Genomic DNA, 14,020 nt, shown 5'->3' on the forward strand with positions numbered 1-14,020 from the left:
CTTTCTCATTAAGAAATATTTCCATCTACCTGAAAGGAGGGGACTAGAGACTTTGGTAATAACATGGGAACTGTGTATGGGATAACGTTGACTTTTTAAAGGCTAGAAAAGGGGACTGAGAGAAGGCTCAGTGGTTAAGAGCACACACTGTACTTGCAGAGGACTGACTTCAGTTCCCAGAACTCATGTTGAGGGATTGACAGTTGCCTCCAGTGCCAGCTCTTTGGCCTCCAACACCCTCTTCTGGCCTCTGCAGGTACTGCACTCACATGTGCACATACCCATACACAGATACACATAAATGCACACAAGTAAAGATAAAACAAATCTTACAAGCATAAAAGGCTAGAGAATGTTTGGGTGCTATGACTGCAAGATTCCTAGTTTAATGTGTGAATGTAGATTGGGCACAGATGGTTGGGAGAAAGGAGACACCTAAGGAAGTTTCTCCCATATCAGTGGATATGCTTTCCCTCTCCTGTACCTGCCACAGTAGGAACCATCTCATCTTTTCTCATTACTCCCTGCAACGACTTCTCTTCTAGAAAACTATCCTGAAGCAGGTGCAGTCCAGCCAAAGATCTAGCCATGCATTTATTCACTGAAGCTGTTCAAGCGGGAGAGGACAGGATGGTGTCTTGAACTCAAATCAAAAGATGTGAGATTTCTAGTTTAAGATCTCTTTGGGTATAGGTGACTAACTTCTAGGATCTGCCACTGGGTTGGGTAGGTGTTCTGGGTCATGTTATTGTTTTGGTTTGTTTTTGTTTTGTTATTAACTTGACTCAACTAGGGCTACCTGGGAAGGGAATCCTCAAGTGAGAAAATTCTTTTGTCTTATTGGCTTGTAGACAAGTCTGTCAGGCATTTTATTGATTTATGGTTTATGTGGGAGGGCCCAGCCCATGCTGTGTGGTACCATCCCTGGGCTGGTGGTCCTGGGTTTGTTCGATCTATCTGTCTGTCTGTCTGTCTGTCTGTCTGTCTGTCTGTCTGTCTGTCTTCTATCTGTCTGTCTGTCTGTCTGTCAGTCTATCTACTATCTATCTACTATCTATCTATCTATCTATCTATCTATCTATCTATCTATCTTTCTGTCTGTCTGTCTATCTATTATCTGTCTATCTATTATCTATCTATTATCTGTCTGTCTATCTATCTATCTATCTATCTATCTATCTATCTATCTATCTATCATCTGTCTGTCAGTCTATCTATTATCTATCTGTCTATCTCTCTATCATCTATCTATCTATCTATCTATCTATCTATCTATCTATCATCTATCTATCTATGATCTGTCTGTCTGTCTGTCTGTCTGTCTGTCTGTCTATCTATTTATCTATCTATCGTGCATTGGTGCTTTGTCATGGGTGTTGGATCCCCTGGAACGGGAATTACAAACAGTTGTGAGCTTCCAAGTGGGTGTTGGGAATTGAACTCACGTCGTCTGGAAGAGTAAATGGTGTTCTTAACCACTGAGCCATCTCTCCAGTCCACAGAATTCTATAAGAAAGCAGGCTGTGGTGATTTGAAAGAAAATGGCCTCCAAAAGGGTGTGGCACTATTGGGAGGTGTGGCTTTGCCAGAGTAGGTGTGACCTTGTTGGAGGAAGTATGTCATTATGGAGGTGGGCTTTGAGGTCTCATATATGCTCAAGCCACACACAGTGTTTCAGACTACTTCCCATTTCCTGCTGATCACAATGTAGGACTCTCAGCTCCAGCACTATGTCTGCCTACACATCGTCATGTCTTGCCATGATGACAATGAACTAAGCCTCTGAAACTGTAAGCTACCCCATTAAATATTTTCTTTTATAAGAGTTGCCATAGTTGTGATTTTTTTCACAGCAATAGAAACCCTAACTAAGAGAGAAGTTGGTATCAGGGACTTGGGTATTGTTGTGTTTAGACTAACCATGTGCTTTTGTTGGGAGGAACTTGGACTTTGGCACTTGGGGTTAGGAAAGTTTTAAGTGCTGATTAGTAGGACATACTAGTAGGAGCATGGAAGACAATGATGTTGATATTGATCTGAACTGTGGGTTTGTGAATCAAGAGTTTCAGAGAAGAATAATTTTCATATGTTGCCTAAAGATTATTTTTGTGATATTTTGGTGAAAATAGTGACTGCTTTTTGCCCTTGTTCAAAGAGCCTGCCTGAGACTAAACTGAAGAGATTTGGATTAATTCCTTTGGCAGAGGAAATCTCAAAACATCCTAGTATAGATTCTGTCATATGGTTACTAATATTCATGCTTATAAAGATTTATAATGAAAAGGAGAAAGCTGAGGAGAAAAGGAACATCAGGGAGAGGAATGGATGTTAGTCCTGTGTTCAAAAGAAAAGCAGATTAAAAAATGGACCAAAGGGAGTGGTAACTTTGGGACAAGATCCTACAGGGCTTAATTTCCAACTTGTGAAAAAGAATTAAGAAAAACTTGGAGCCAGGTGTGGTGGGGCACACCTTTAGTCCCAGCACCCAGAAGGTGGCAGATTTCTGAGTTTGAGTTCATCTTGGTTTATAGAGCAAGTTCCAGGACAGCCAAGCTTAGGGGGTGAAGGAAACCATGGAAAACAGAAAGCTGGTAAAGATGGAATAGAACAAGGGAGCCATGTTCCAGCCTCAGCAAACAGCAGAATTTGGCAGCTTCAGTCATGTGGTCTGGCTTTAGAATTAAGGATAGAAGAAAGGGGTTATGGAATTTGTCTCTGTGACTAAGAAAACCCACAGAGGTCAGGCATGTGTCAGGGATGTTCCTGAATGGAGGCCTAGAGAGGTCATTTTTGTGAAGCTGAAATGACATTGGAATCTGACTCACCTTAGAGATCCCAAGATGTTGGAGATGCCAGAGCCATGGGATACCTGCTGAGGAAAGCTGCTAATGGGGTAGAACCAGCCCAAGAGAAAGAAGTGTGCTGCATTCAACAAAGCTGAAAGGAATGGGAGATCTGAAGATTTGACATCCCTCGTGGAGATGCAGAGTTTGGAGTTTGCCTAGCTGGTTTTCAGTCTTGCTTTGGTCCAATATTTCCTCACCATATTCCTTCCCTATGTTTTGGAATGGTAATTATACCCTGTGTCATTATATGTTGAAAGTATGTGATAAGTTTTTTAATTTTGATTTTCAGGTGATTACAGTTAAGAGAATGCCTAAATCTTAGAAGAAACTTTGAACTTTAGACTTTTAAATAAGTTTAAGACTACAGGACTTTTGAAGTTAGATTGAATTCATTTTTGTATTATGATATGGCTATAAGCCTTTGGGGACCAGGGAGTGGAATGTGGTATTTTGAAAGAAAATGACTCCCAAAAGGGGTGGCACTATTAGGAGGTGTGGTTTTGATGGAGTAGGTATGACCTTGTTGGAGGAGGTGTGTCACTGTGGAGGTGGGCTTTGAAGTCTCATATATGCTCAAGATACCACCCAGTGTCTCAGTTCACTTCCTGTTGCCTGCAAGATGTAGAACTCTCGGGTCCTTCTCTAGCACCACGTTTGCCTACATGCCACCATGTCCCACCATGATGTAACCTCTGAAACTGTTTTCTTTCTTTCTTTACTCTTTCTATTTCTTTCTTTCTTTCTTTCTTTCTTTCTTTCTTTCTTTCTTTCTTTCTCTCTCTCTTTCTTTCTCTTTCTTTCTTTTCTTTGAGACAGGGTCACTATGTGTAGCCCTGTCTGTACTGGAACTAGCTCTGTAGACCAGGTTGGCCTTGAACTCACAGAGATCTGCCTGCCTCTGCCTCCTCAGTCCTGGGATTAAAGGTATGTGCCACTACCACCTGGAAAACTTCTGAAACTATAAGACATCCTACTAAATGGTTTCCTTTGTAAGGGTTGCTGTGGTCATGGTGTCTCTTCACAGCAATAGAAACCCTAGGATATAGCTGAGCAAGTCATGAGAATCAAGCTAGTCAGCAGCATTTCTCCATAGCTTCTGCTTTACTTCCTGCCTCCAGGTTACCGCCCTGGCTCCCCTTCATGATGGACTGGAAGCTGTAAAGCCTTTCCTCCCCAGGTTGTTTTGGCCATGGCATTTATCATAGCAATAGAGAAGCAGACTGAGGTAGTGTGGGAGTGCAGGACAGAAGCAGCAGCAGCCATGGACCCAGGAGAAGCCTGGAGATGACAGGAAGGAGGTCCAGATCCTGCTCTGATTCAGGAAGCTAAGTGGCTTCATAGTTAAAGGCTGGCAAACCATCCTCACTAGATTGCTTGGGGGGGCATTCAGGAGTCTCTATCTGCCAAGCAACAGTTCTTGGGGGCTGGGAGCGAAAGCCACGCTGGGAATCAACTATCCTAGCTTATAGTTGTGCCCTGGACTTGCAGGCTATTGGCTCAGAATTCAATTGTGCAACCTGGTTTTGCCTGTTTCCTCATTTGTACAATAGGGAAATGACAATCTGAGGGATCTGAGGAGGATTCAGATTGTGTAATCTTTGCTCTGCCCATATCAGCATCTGAAACAAGGTTCACCGCAGTGTTAGGGTTTTTATCTGCTGCTTCCAGGTTGTTCCAGAAGAATGCTTGTCATCCAGCAGTTCTTTTGACTATGTGGACAGGAAGGAAGCTTGCTGGAGCTCTCTACAAAGTTGCTGGCTGCGCAGGGAACATAGAAGTTCTGCAGTCTTGCTCAGTGCATTCCATCACCTACATCCCCTCAGAGGGTTTTGTCTTCTGAGGACTCTCATCCATCTGACTCCTTGGTTTGTAAGCTCATCTCTGTGAGCTCATCTCTACAGCTTCCTCCTCAGTGCATCTGCTGTGTCCCAACTATGAAAACCTCCTTAGGAACATCAGTACTTTTTATGGCCATGTGTGGGGCTGCCTAGGGACCTTAGCTGGTAGTGAAGCACTGTGATTTGAATGGGTAATGTTCCCAGCGAGTGCCTGTGCTGGAATATTTGGTTCTTACCTCAGGGAGGGTCTTGTGGTGGAACTTTGCTAGTGTGGTGCCTGCAGCACCTTGAACTGTGGTCAGGCAAGGGCCTGGGGATTAAAGAACACACAGTGACGTGGGTCACTCTTGAAGCAAGAATGCCAATTTTATTATGTTCCAAGGCAGCTTATACAGTGCTCTCCTTGACTAGTGGTCACACTCTAACTCTTTGGATTTTCTATTGCAAGTCCACCAGAAACCATTTCCTTGTTATCAGGAACTCATGAGGGTTTTATGCTCAGAGCAGCTGCAAGCATAGAAAAACAAGTTGTGTATTCCAGCATACAAGGGGCCATAGAAAGTTCAGGGTCTGAGGGTCGGCAGTTCCCAACAGCTCCCCTTTTTCTATATAATTAGACCAGGCTTGTCTTATCCTGCAGAAGCACAAATTCACACCTTACCCATCATCAAGAACACTTGCCTCAGCATGCATAGCCTCTGTCTTAGCTTGATTGTGACAGGTTCCTGTCTTACCCGTCTCTGGCTCACTGGTCTTCTTGTAGCATGTTGACCCATACTGTGCTTGGAGGAAGCCCACATACTTGGGTAAGCATTAGCTGCTTAGCAGCGATATTAAAGTGCTGCTGCTGTTGCTGCTGATGCCTATTATATATAAAGGCAGAGCACTAAAAATCCTCCAGCTACAAGAGTTCCTAGGGCAATGGTCCCAGACCAACTCTTCAGCTAGCCTAGGCCATAAAGAACGTCCTTAATTAGAGAATCTGTGGAAGTGGGAGGAACATGAGTCAACTGAATGACAGTAGCACTAAGGTTATTGATTGGCCTGGGTGTGTGACAAATATGATGGAAGGAAGGGGAGCAACTAACCATATGCAAATCCCTTAAGAAATCTAACTGCTTTTGTAAAAGGGCAGTCTGTAGGTTAAGTTGCAAAATGCCCTGTGAATATGCTTATTAAGGGAATTTTGGGTGTGGTTATCTCCAAACTACTTCCTGCTTTTGTTGGGCCAAGTATTTTTGGGGGATTTTCACAGAGACCTTTTGGGTGGTCTTGGTCCATCAAACCATATTAATCTGGAAGCAATCCACAGGTTCTCATCTTCTGGGGACACACAAAAAAGAACCTCTTTTTCAAAGCAACATATCCTAAGACCCAAATTCTGATGTCGAGATATCTTTATGCTGGTTTAGCTTAGCAGCCCGTACAATGAAATATCTCTTTGTACTTAGCTCCTCCACTGTCAAACAATTTAAAGAAAACACAATAATATACATAATCCAGACTTTCTGTGTACTTTTCATTTTCGCGTGGCTTATTTTTCTGTACTCTTTTACTCTTTTTCTTCTCTTTCCCAAGCCTACATACATTTTTTAAAGATTTATTTATTTATTTATGTATACAACATTCCTTCCATGTATGTTTGCATGCCAGAAGAGGGCACCAGATCTCACCAGAAATGGCTGCCAGCCACCATGTGGTTGCCGGGAATTGAATTCAGGACCTCTGGAAGAGTAGTCAGTGCTCTTAACCTCTGAGCCATCTCTCTAGCCCCGCCTACATACATTTTTTCTTTTAATCATGGTTACCCTATTTTTTTCAGTAGAATCTGCAATTCCTTTACAAGAGTCCACTTGGAAGAATCCACCCCCTTTCTTACAATTCACCCTCTCATCTTCTCTTCGTTACTTACCTGCTGGCCAGCCTTCTGGAGGGTATCCCTCAGAAGTGTCTCTAGTTCCCAATCCCAGTGGGGCCTCCACCTGTGGTGCCTGTACCACCTGGAACCATGGTCAGGCAAGAGCCTGGGGATTAAAGAACACACAGTGACGTGGGTCACTCTTTAAGCAAGAATGCCAATTTTATTATGTTCCAAGGCAGCTTATACAGTGCTCTACTTGACTGGTGGTCACGCCCTAGCTCTCAGGATTTTCCACTGCAAGCCCACCAGAAACCATTTCCTTGTTATCAGGAACTCATGAAGGTTTTTGTGCTCAGAGCAGCTGCAAGCATAGGGAAACAAGTTGTTTACTCCAGCAGGCAAGGGGTCATAGAAAGTTCAGGGTCTGAGGGTCTGTGGTGCCCAACATGCTAGTAGAAGTGGAGCACTTCCCTAGGGTGCAAACGTGATGTGACCTGCCACCGTGCCTTCTCAGTCATGGTGGGATGTATTCCTAGGAGCCAAAAGTAAATCCTTTGCCCTGAAGCTGCTTCTTGGCAAATCTTCCATCACAGCAACTAAAGAGTAAGGAATACAGGTAGAGACTTTCTGGGTGGGCACCATGGGCACAAGGTTCCCAAACCTTAGTTCCCAAATAGGGTCCAGGTGGACAACGCACTTTCTTATCTACCTCCTGATGAATGTGATTTCTCCTGCCCTTGCTTTGATAATAGAAACTCCAAAAAAAAAAAAAAAAAAAAAAAAACAAAAAACAAAAAACGAGCTGTGTGCTTGGGGTTCCATATGTATAGCCACACAGGCATTAGAACTCAAGTCCCTACGTCCCTTTCTGGGTCTGAAACCCTTAAGTTGTGAGTCAGTTCTTAGCAATCTGACTTTCATTTCTCTAACTTTCATGGATTCTAAAGTTCATGAATTGAATATATGTGCACAGATGTATTGTTTCATATATATATATGTGTGTGTATATGATATATCACTCAGATATGCATTTATATTTTTTATAAATGCATACACATAAATAAAACAGGATAGTAAGTATTGTATATATTTTATTCCTCTGCAAGTCTCCATTAGGGACCAAGAGAACCTAGCAATAGGGACTAAATACTCCCTTATTACCTTAATGTTTCATTTTGTATTCAAATTCACACAACTAACTGCAGTTTGCATTTCTTGCCTCCACTATCAGGAATCTCAGTGTTAAATTTAATGTTCAATCAAAATATCAGAAGTATTCATTTCAGGTTTTAAAAAATTCCTCTTTCTATATTCTTTGTGATGCAGCATTTTTGATAAGATTGTTCTTTATGTAATTTTATTGCAAGCTCATGAATATTGAAGACACTCTCATAAAGAACCATTAATAAATAAAGAGATGATGCCCAGTGCCCCACAGAGCCATCCAGGATGCTGTCCGCACTGTCTGCTCCCATCCAGGCTCCTGCTGCGTTTACCATCTAATCCTCTGTGGCTATAGTGGGTCACTATACTGCTACCTCTGTGGCTATAGTGGGTCACTATACTGCTAAGGGCACGGCTTCCAAACTCGATGCATTGTTCTTTGAGCTCTAAAGACCTGAGAAATGTGAGAGCAGACATGTCCAAACTGTGGTCCCTGGGCCACATGTGGCTGAGGAAAGCCATGAATTCAGCTCAGCACAAAAGTATAAACCGACTGAAAATTTTATGAGATTCCCTTTTGCAAGGTTTTTTTTTCCACGTGATTATGTGGTTCTCAAGTGTGAACATTAGTACCAAATGTTATACACATCTGCCAGGATGGAACTGGGACTTATTTGTTTTGCGTGTGTATGGTGTGAGGTACGTGTGGTGCAGGCACACACATGTATGTGGCTGTGCATGCCTATGCATGCTCACAGAGGCTGGAGGAGTTGGGTGTCCTGCTCTGTCATGATCCACCTTATTCCCCCAAGGCAGGGTCTCTCACTGGAGCTAGGCTGACGACCAGCAATCCTCCTCCAGTCTCCTCTCCCCACAGCGCTGAGTTCCAGATGCCCGTGTGTGGTCATGCCTACTTCTGTTTCCTGTTCCTAGGATCCATGTCCTCATGTTTGTGCAGCAAGAGCTGCTACCCACAGAGCCATCACTTCAGCACCAAGAATAAGGGATGGAGAATTGAGCAACCCAGACTTTTGTAGGAACTTTATCTTTTGTCTGTCAGCTAAGTGCCTGAGGGCTGGAATCTCTCTGCCTGTTTCCCCATGTACAATGTGAGAACAAGGATACCCACAGAATGCCTGTGAGGCTCTGACCAGTGGAGACAGGGCAGGTGGTACATGGGAAGTGCCCCCAAACACCCCCTGGCTTTTCTTTTCTTGTTAGTCCCCACAAAGTCCCCCAGATCCCCCCCAGGCAGCCTCCTTTCCCCTTGTTTCACACACACTGTCTGGTCCACTGTTAAGGACCAGAGGCCAGGGACACCTGCTGGTGTCCTTGGTGTGTGTAGCAGCTCTCTCCCCTCCAGCCCCATGTGTACCTGTGTGGTGACTCCCATATATTCCCTGCCTCCTCTCCCTTCACTCTTTTCTCCACTTAGCCTGGTGGCCTAGTTAAGAACTCCATAGTCTCTACTCTGGCTGATCTCCCTGGCTCTTTCTGGGCCTTTCCTGACATTCTGGCCCCATCTCTTCCAGATCCTCTCTGCCTCTATCCTCTGGATTGCCTGATTCTCAGATTCTTGTACACCATCATGAGATTCTTCCTGGCAGCTTGATTCTCCATCCACCCCAGCACCATTTAGTTTTAGAACCCCAGGAAAGGTCATTCCCCTGTATGGATGCCCTGCTTCCACTGGGGAAACTATAGGTATCCTAAGTGTACAAGACCAGGACACAGATTTCACCCTGCACCCCTCACACTTGAACTAGAGGGATCTTCTGTCAACTGTGTGTAAATGCAGACTCCTGGATTCCATGCTTGGAATGTAAGCACCCAAAGTAAAGTAATTGTATCCTCAAACATGAATCCTGTAAGGTTCTAAGGCAGGGGAGTTTTGAGGGCCTTGAGGAAGAAGCATGGTATATAGCAATCTTTAGGGCTTTTCTGTCCTAGTCTATGATCTGGTATTCCCTCACTCTTGCTCACAGCCAGGCAGAGGCTAGAGAGAACGGGAGGCACTGGGTGGGCCTGCAGCTCAGGCCAAGGGTAGCTGTAAAGTAGCGAATGAAATGTGGAACTTCAAATTCATCGAGGGGACAAGCTGTCAGTGGGCAGGACTGATGACGTCATGCACAATGAAATAAGCTGAAGACTTCATGCCTTTAAATGAACTTTAGAATATGATGGTGTACTAAATAAACCACCCACGTGATGGTGGCCCCCATCCCACTCCTCTGCATTTGCCATCAGTCACTCATTAGTAACCCTGATGTTCCTGGAGCCCCGCAGGTTTCCCTCACTGACCCCATCCTCTGGAAATTCTTTGCCCAACTCCTGCTCCTGTTGTCTAACAGTGCCTTTGCCCCAGCTCCTGGACCCCCACCAAGGCTGTGTGGTCCTTCCCTGTCAGGGGACCTTTCCCTCATGCAGCATCCTGCATCCTTTAGCACAGCAGGTCCTGGAGGGCCTGTGTGTGTGAGGTGCTCTCCTATGCCTGGGGGCAGGAACACCTACCTGAGGGGTAATGGAGCCTCGACAATCAGGTCTTCGGGTAGTGAAACAGCACAGGGTCTGAAACCGTGGTAAGTTAGAGCCCCTGTGTTGGGGAATATTATTTTCAGGTGTGTGACTTTTGTTTCTGCTGCATTTGTTTAACTCTGTGAAGCTGTGATTCTTTGCCTGTCTAAAACACCTGATGGTCTAATAAAGAGCTGAATGGCCAATAGGGAGGTAAGAACAAGGATAGGAGGTATTGGCAGGCAGAGAGTATAAATAGAAGGAGAAATAATAAGGAACAAGGGGAAGAGGACATATCAGGGGCCAGCCACCCAGCCACCCAGCCACCCAGCCACCCAGCCACCCAGCCACCCAGCCACCCAGCCACCCAGCCACCCAGCCACCCAGCCAGCCAGTCATGGAGTAAAAGTGAAAGTAAGGTATACAGAAGAAAAAGGGAAAAGCCAGAGGTAAAAGGTAGTTGGGATAACTTAAGAAAAGCTGGTAAGAAACAAGTCAAGCTAAGGCCACGCATTTATAACTAAGAATAAGCCTCCATGTATGATTTTTTTGTGGGGGGAGCTAGGTAGTGGGCCCCCCAAAACTAAAAAAGTCAAAAGAGTAAAGCATCACACAACACCCCTGAGTCTATGCTGGGTGCTTGGCTCCTTACTGTGAGACCCACTTCCTAGATGACCTCAAGTAATAACTCTCTGGGAGTTGATGCCTATTTCTACTCTGGATGTCTTCAAGAGCACGGATTATGGAGGCAGAACAACTTGTCTCAGAATCCCGTTAAGCTCCTGCGAATCTCTGTGACCATTCTATGCCTCAGTTTAATTATCTGCAAGCTGTGATGAATCGTAGAACCTACCTGATATGGGGTTCCCCTCTGTATGCTGCAAATCCCATTGATTAATAAAGGACTGTCTTGGGCCTGTGTAGGGCAGAATAGAGGTAGGTGGGAAAAACTAAGCTGAATTCTGGGAGAAAGAAAGTCATAGAGAAGCCATGGAGCCATGCCGGAAATGGACCCTGGAACTTTACCAGGTAATCCACAGCCTCGTGGCAATACACAGACTAATGGAGATGGTTTAATTTAAGATATGAGTTAGCCAGAAATATGCTCAAGCTATTGGCCAAACAGTATTGCAAATAATATGGTTTCTGTGTGATTATTTTGGCTCTGGACTGCTGGGAACAAACAAGCGGCCCTCCTACATCAAATTGTGCTCCAACCTGTGCTTGCTAAATTCACATAAAACCTGAGAAGGCTTGGAAAGGAATTCTAGACACTAAAAAACAAAGTTTAGCCACATTTTTTCCCTGGATTGTGGCCTGCTGCTGCTCCTTTAAGAGAGGTCTTCCTGATTCAGGGGTAGCAGGAAAAAAAAGCTGTGCTGTTTTGAAACAGCAGCTTTTTTGGGCTGTGCTGTCAGCATGAACTCTGGCTTTTTCAGGAGGCCAAACATTTAAATGTTTTGTGGGCAGCATGCTGCAAGTTACTTGGTGGTAGCATGGGCCACCTTGTTATCAAAGTTGAGGTGATGACCGTGGCTCCCACCTGGCAGTCTCAGAGGCAGTGAATGGACTTCCGCCATGTTGGACTGGGCAGAGCAAGCTGGCAGGGCCATATTTGCCCTAGCAATGCTGCTACTTAGCATTTTAAGAAGTAGTCCTGGTCAGAAAAGAATTACAGATACACAATAAAGACAAATTCAGATGGAAAAGACATCTAAATGGGTCAGTGTTGGACAAATGTATATAGACTTGGGAGAGAGAAGAAAAAGAGTATAGAAAGTTGGTAAAGAAGTAAATTGTTTAAAAAATATAAGACAAAGTCTTTAAAGAGACAGAGTAAGACAGTCATAGATTAAAGAAATAAAGAAAAATAAGCCTCATAAAGATGGAAAATACACAGAGAGTCTGGATTATGTACATTATTGTGTTTTCTTTGAATTGTTTTCACTGTGAATGAGCTAAGCACAGATAGACATTTCATTGTATAGACTGTCAAACTAAATCAGCATATATACTCTAAAGGTATCTTGTCTTCAAAATTTGGGTCTAAGGATATGATGCTTTGGAAAAGAAGTTCTGCTTTGTTTCCACAGAAGATGAGAACCTGTGGATTTCTTCCAGACTAATGTGGTTTGATGGACCAAGATTCCCCATAATGTCTTCATGAACAACCCCAAAAAATACTTTGACTCATATACAGTAGGAAGTAGTTTGGAGAGAACTATGCCCAAATTCCCAAATATTGTTTATAAATGTTTGTTTACATTTAAAGTAGGATATGCTATAGAGATTTGCATTGGTATGGATCTTGGTTTATTGATACAAATTTAAGGTCAATTTTGTTATACTGCATATATGTATTTCTGATCTTGATTAAGGTATTGTGTTTGTCAAGCTCATTTAAAATGTAATGTTTAATTAAAAAATATAGGTTAATAGATAGTCATCTGTATGAGTCAGATTAGCCATAAATATGCTTAAGCTATTGGTCAAACACTATTGCAAATAATATGGTTTCTGTGTGATTATTTCAGTTCTGGGCAGCCGGGAACAAACAAGTGGTTCTCCAACAACTACCTGCTCTGACTATCGAGACAGTTAAATAAGACACAGTGGGTGAAGGGCACAGCCTGTTGTACATAGCGAGCATTCAGTGTGCCTGAGTGTAGAGAGGTCAGGACACATCAGCCAGCTGTTGAAGCAAGCAATCTTCATATCACTACAGCTTGGCCCAGTATAAGTTTCTTGCTACACAGTGGTTAGGGGACAGCCTTTTATGTGGGTCAGTGGCTCCTTCTACCTTGTCCAATATGGAAGGCATTGGCAACAGTTTACATTTAAATTAGTTCAAAGTCAATACAGTTAAACCTTCAGCTCCTCATTTGCTCTCTCTGCTTGTCAAGTGCTCCACAGTCTGGCTGCTGAGTGTCAACAGGCAGCACAGACATGGCCTGCTTCTGATGTCACGGAAAGCCCTCAGATAGCACTGACTGAGAGTCCTTTGCCTTGAGCCATTCACAGTGGAAGGAAGATAGCATGCTATTCTGCAGGTGTCCTCATGGGCCAGGCCTGGGAACATGACTATGACTTCTGTCTCTGTCTGGTTGATCAGGAAGCAGCAGCACAGCCCTGCCTTCCTTTCGGGGATGCTGTGGAGGGCTTCATCTTGGGACTGTATTCTGCCTACTGGACTCAGTGTCCCCGGTCCCATCCCACAGCTCCTCTCGGCTCACTTTCAGTCCTCCACACTCCACCCCTCTCCACATTGACTGTCGGGGCACTCATTGCCAGAATCCCCTCAAACCTCTCAGAAGTCAGGGAGACCTTCTGAAGCTCCCAGACAACTTCTTCTCATGTCTCGTTGGCCATTCCCAAACCAGTCCTTTGACTGGAAGGAGCCCACAAACCAATTGCCCATGCCCATGCCATCCCCGATCTGGTGCAAGGGTTGGAGGAGTATTGGGTGCAGACCACAGTGCGCACCAGAGTACCATCACCAACGTGTGATCCTCTGCAGACCCAGTGCACACTGTAGTGCCTTGCCCCGTGTGTGGTCCTCTGCAAGGGATGAGATGAACGTGTGTGACCTTAGGGTGGGAATTTGGAGACCTGTATGCAAACCCACCTGTAAGCAAACAAATGTGAGTACCTGACTCATCATGAGGTCTAGACAGACAGACAGAACACTCCACTGACTCACACGGAGTCTACAAGACTGTCCCAGGGGCCTTACAGCATTGCTAGTTAACGTGAGGGTACTGCTTGAACTCTGGCATCTTTCACATACCTGGATAGCT

The sequence above is a fragment of the Arvicola amphibius genome, chromosome 7 (genome assembly GCF_903992535.2).
Source record: "Arvicola amphibius chromosome 7, mArvAmp1.2, whole genome shotgun sequence".
Taxonomy (NCBI): domain Eukaryota; kingdom Metazoa; phylum Chordata; class Mammalia; order Rodentia; family Cricetidae; genus Arvicola; species Arvicola amphibius.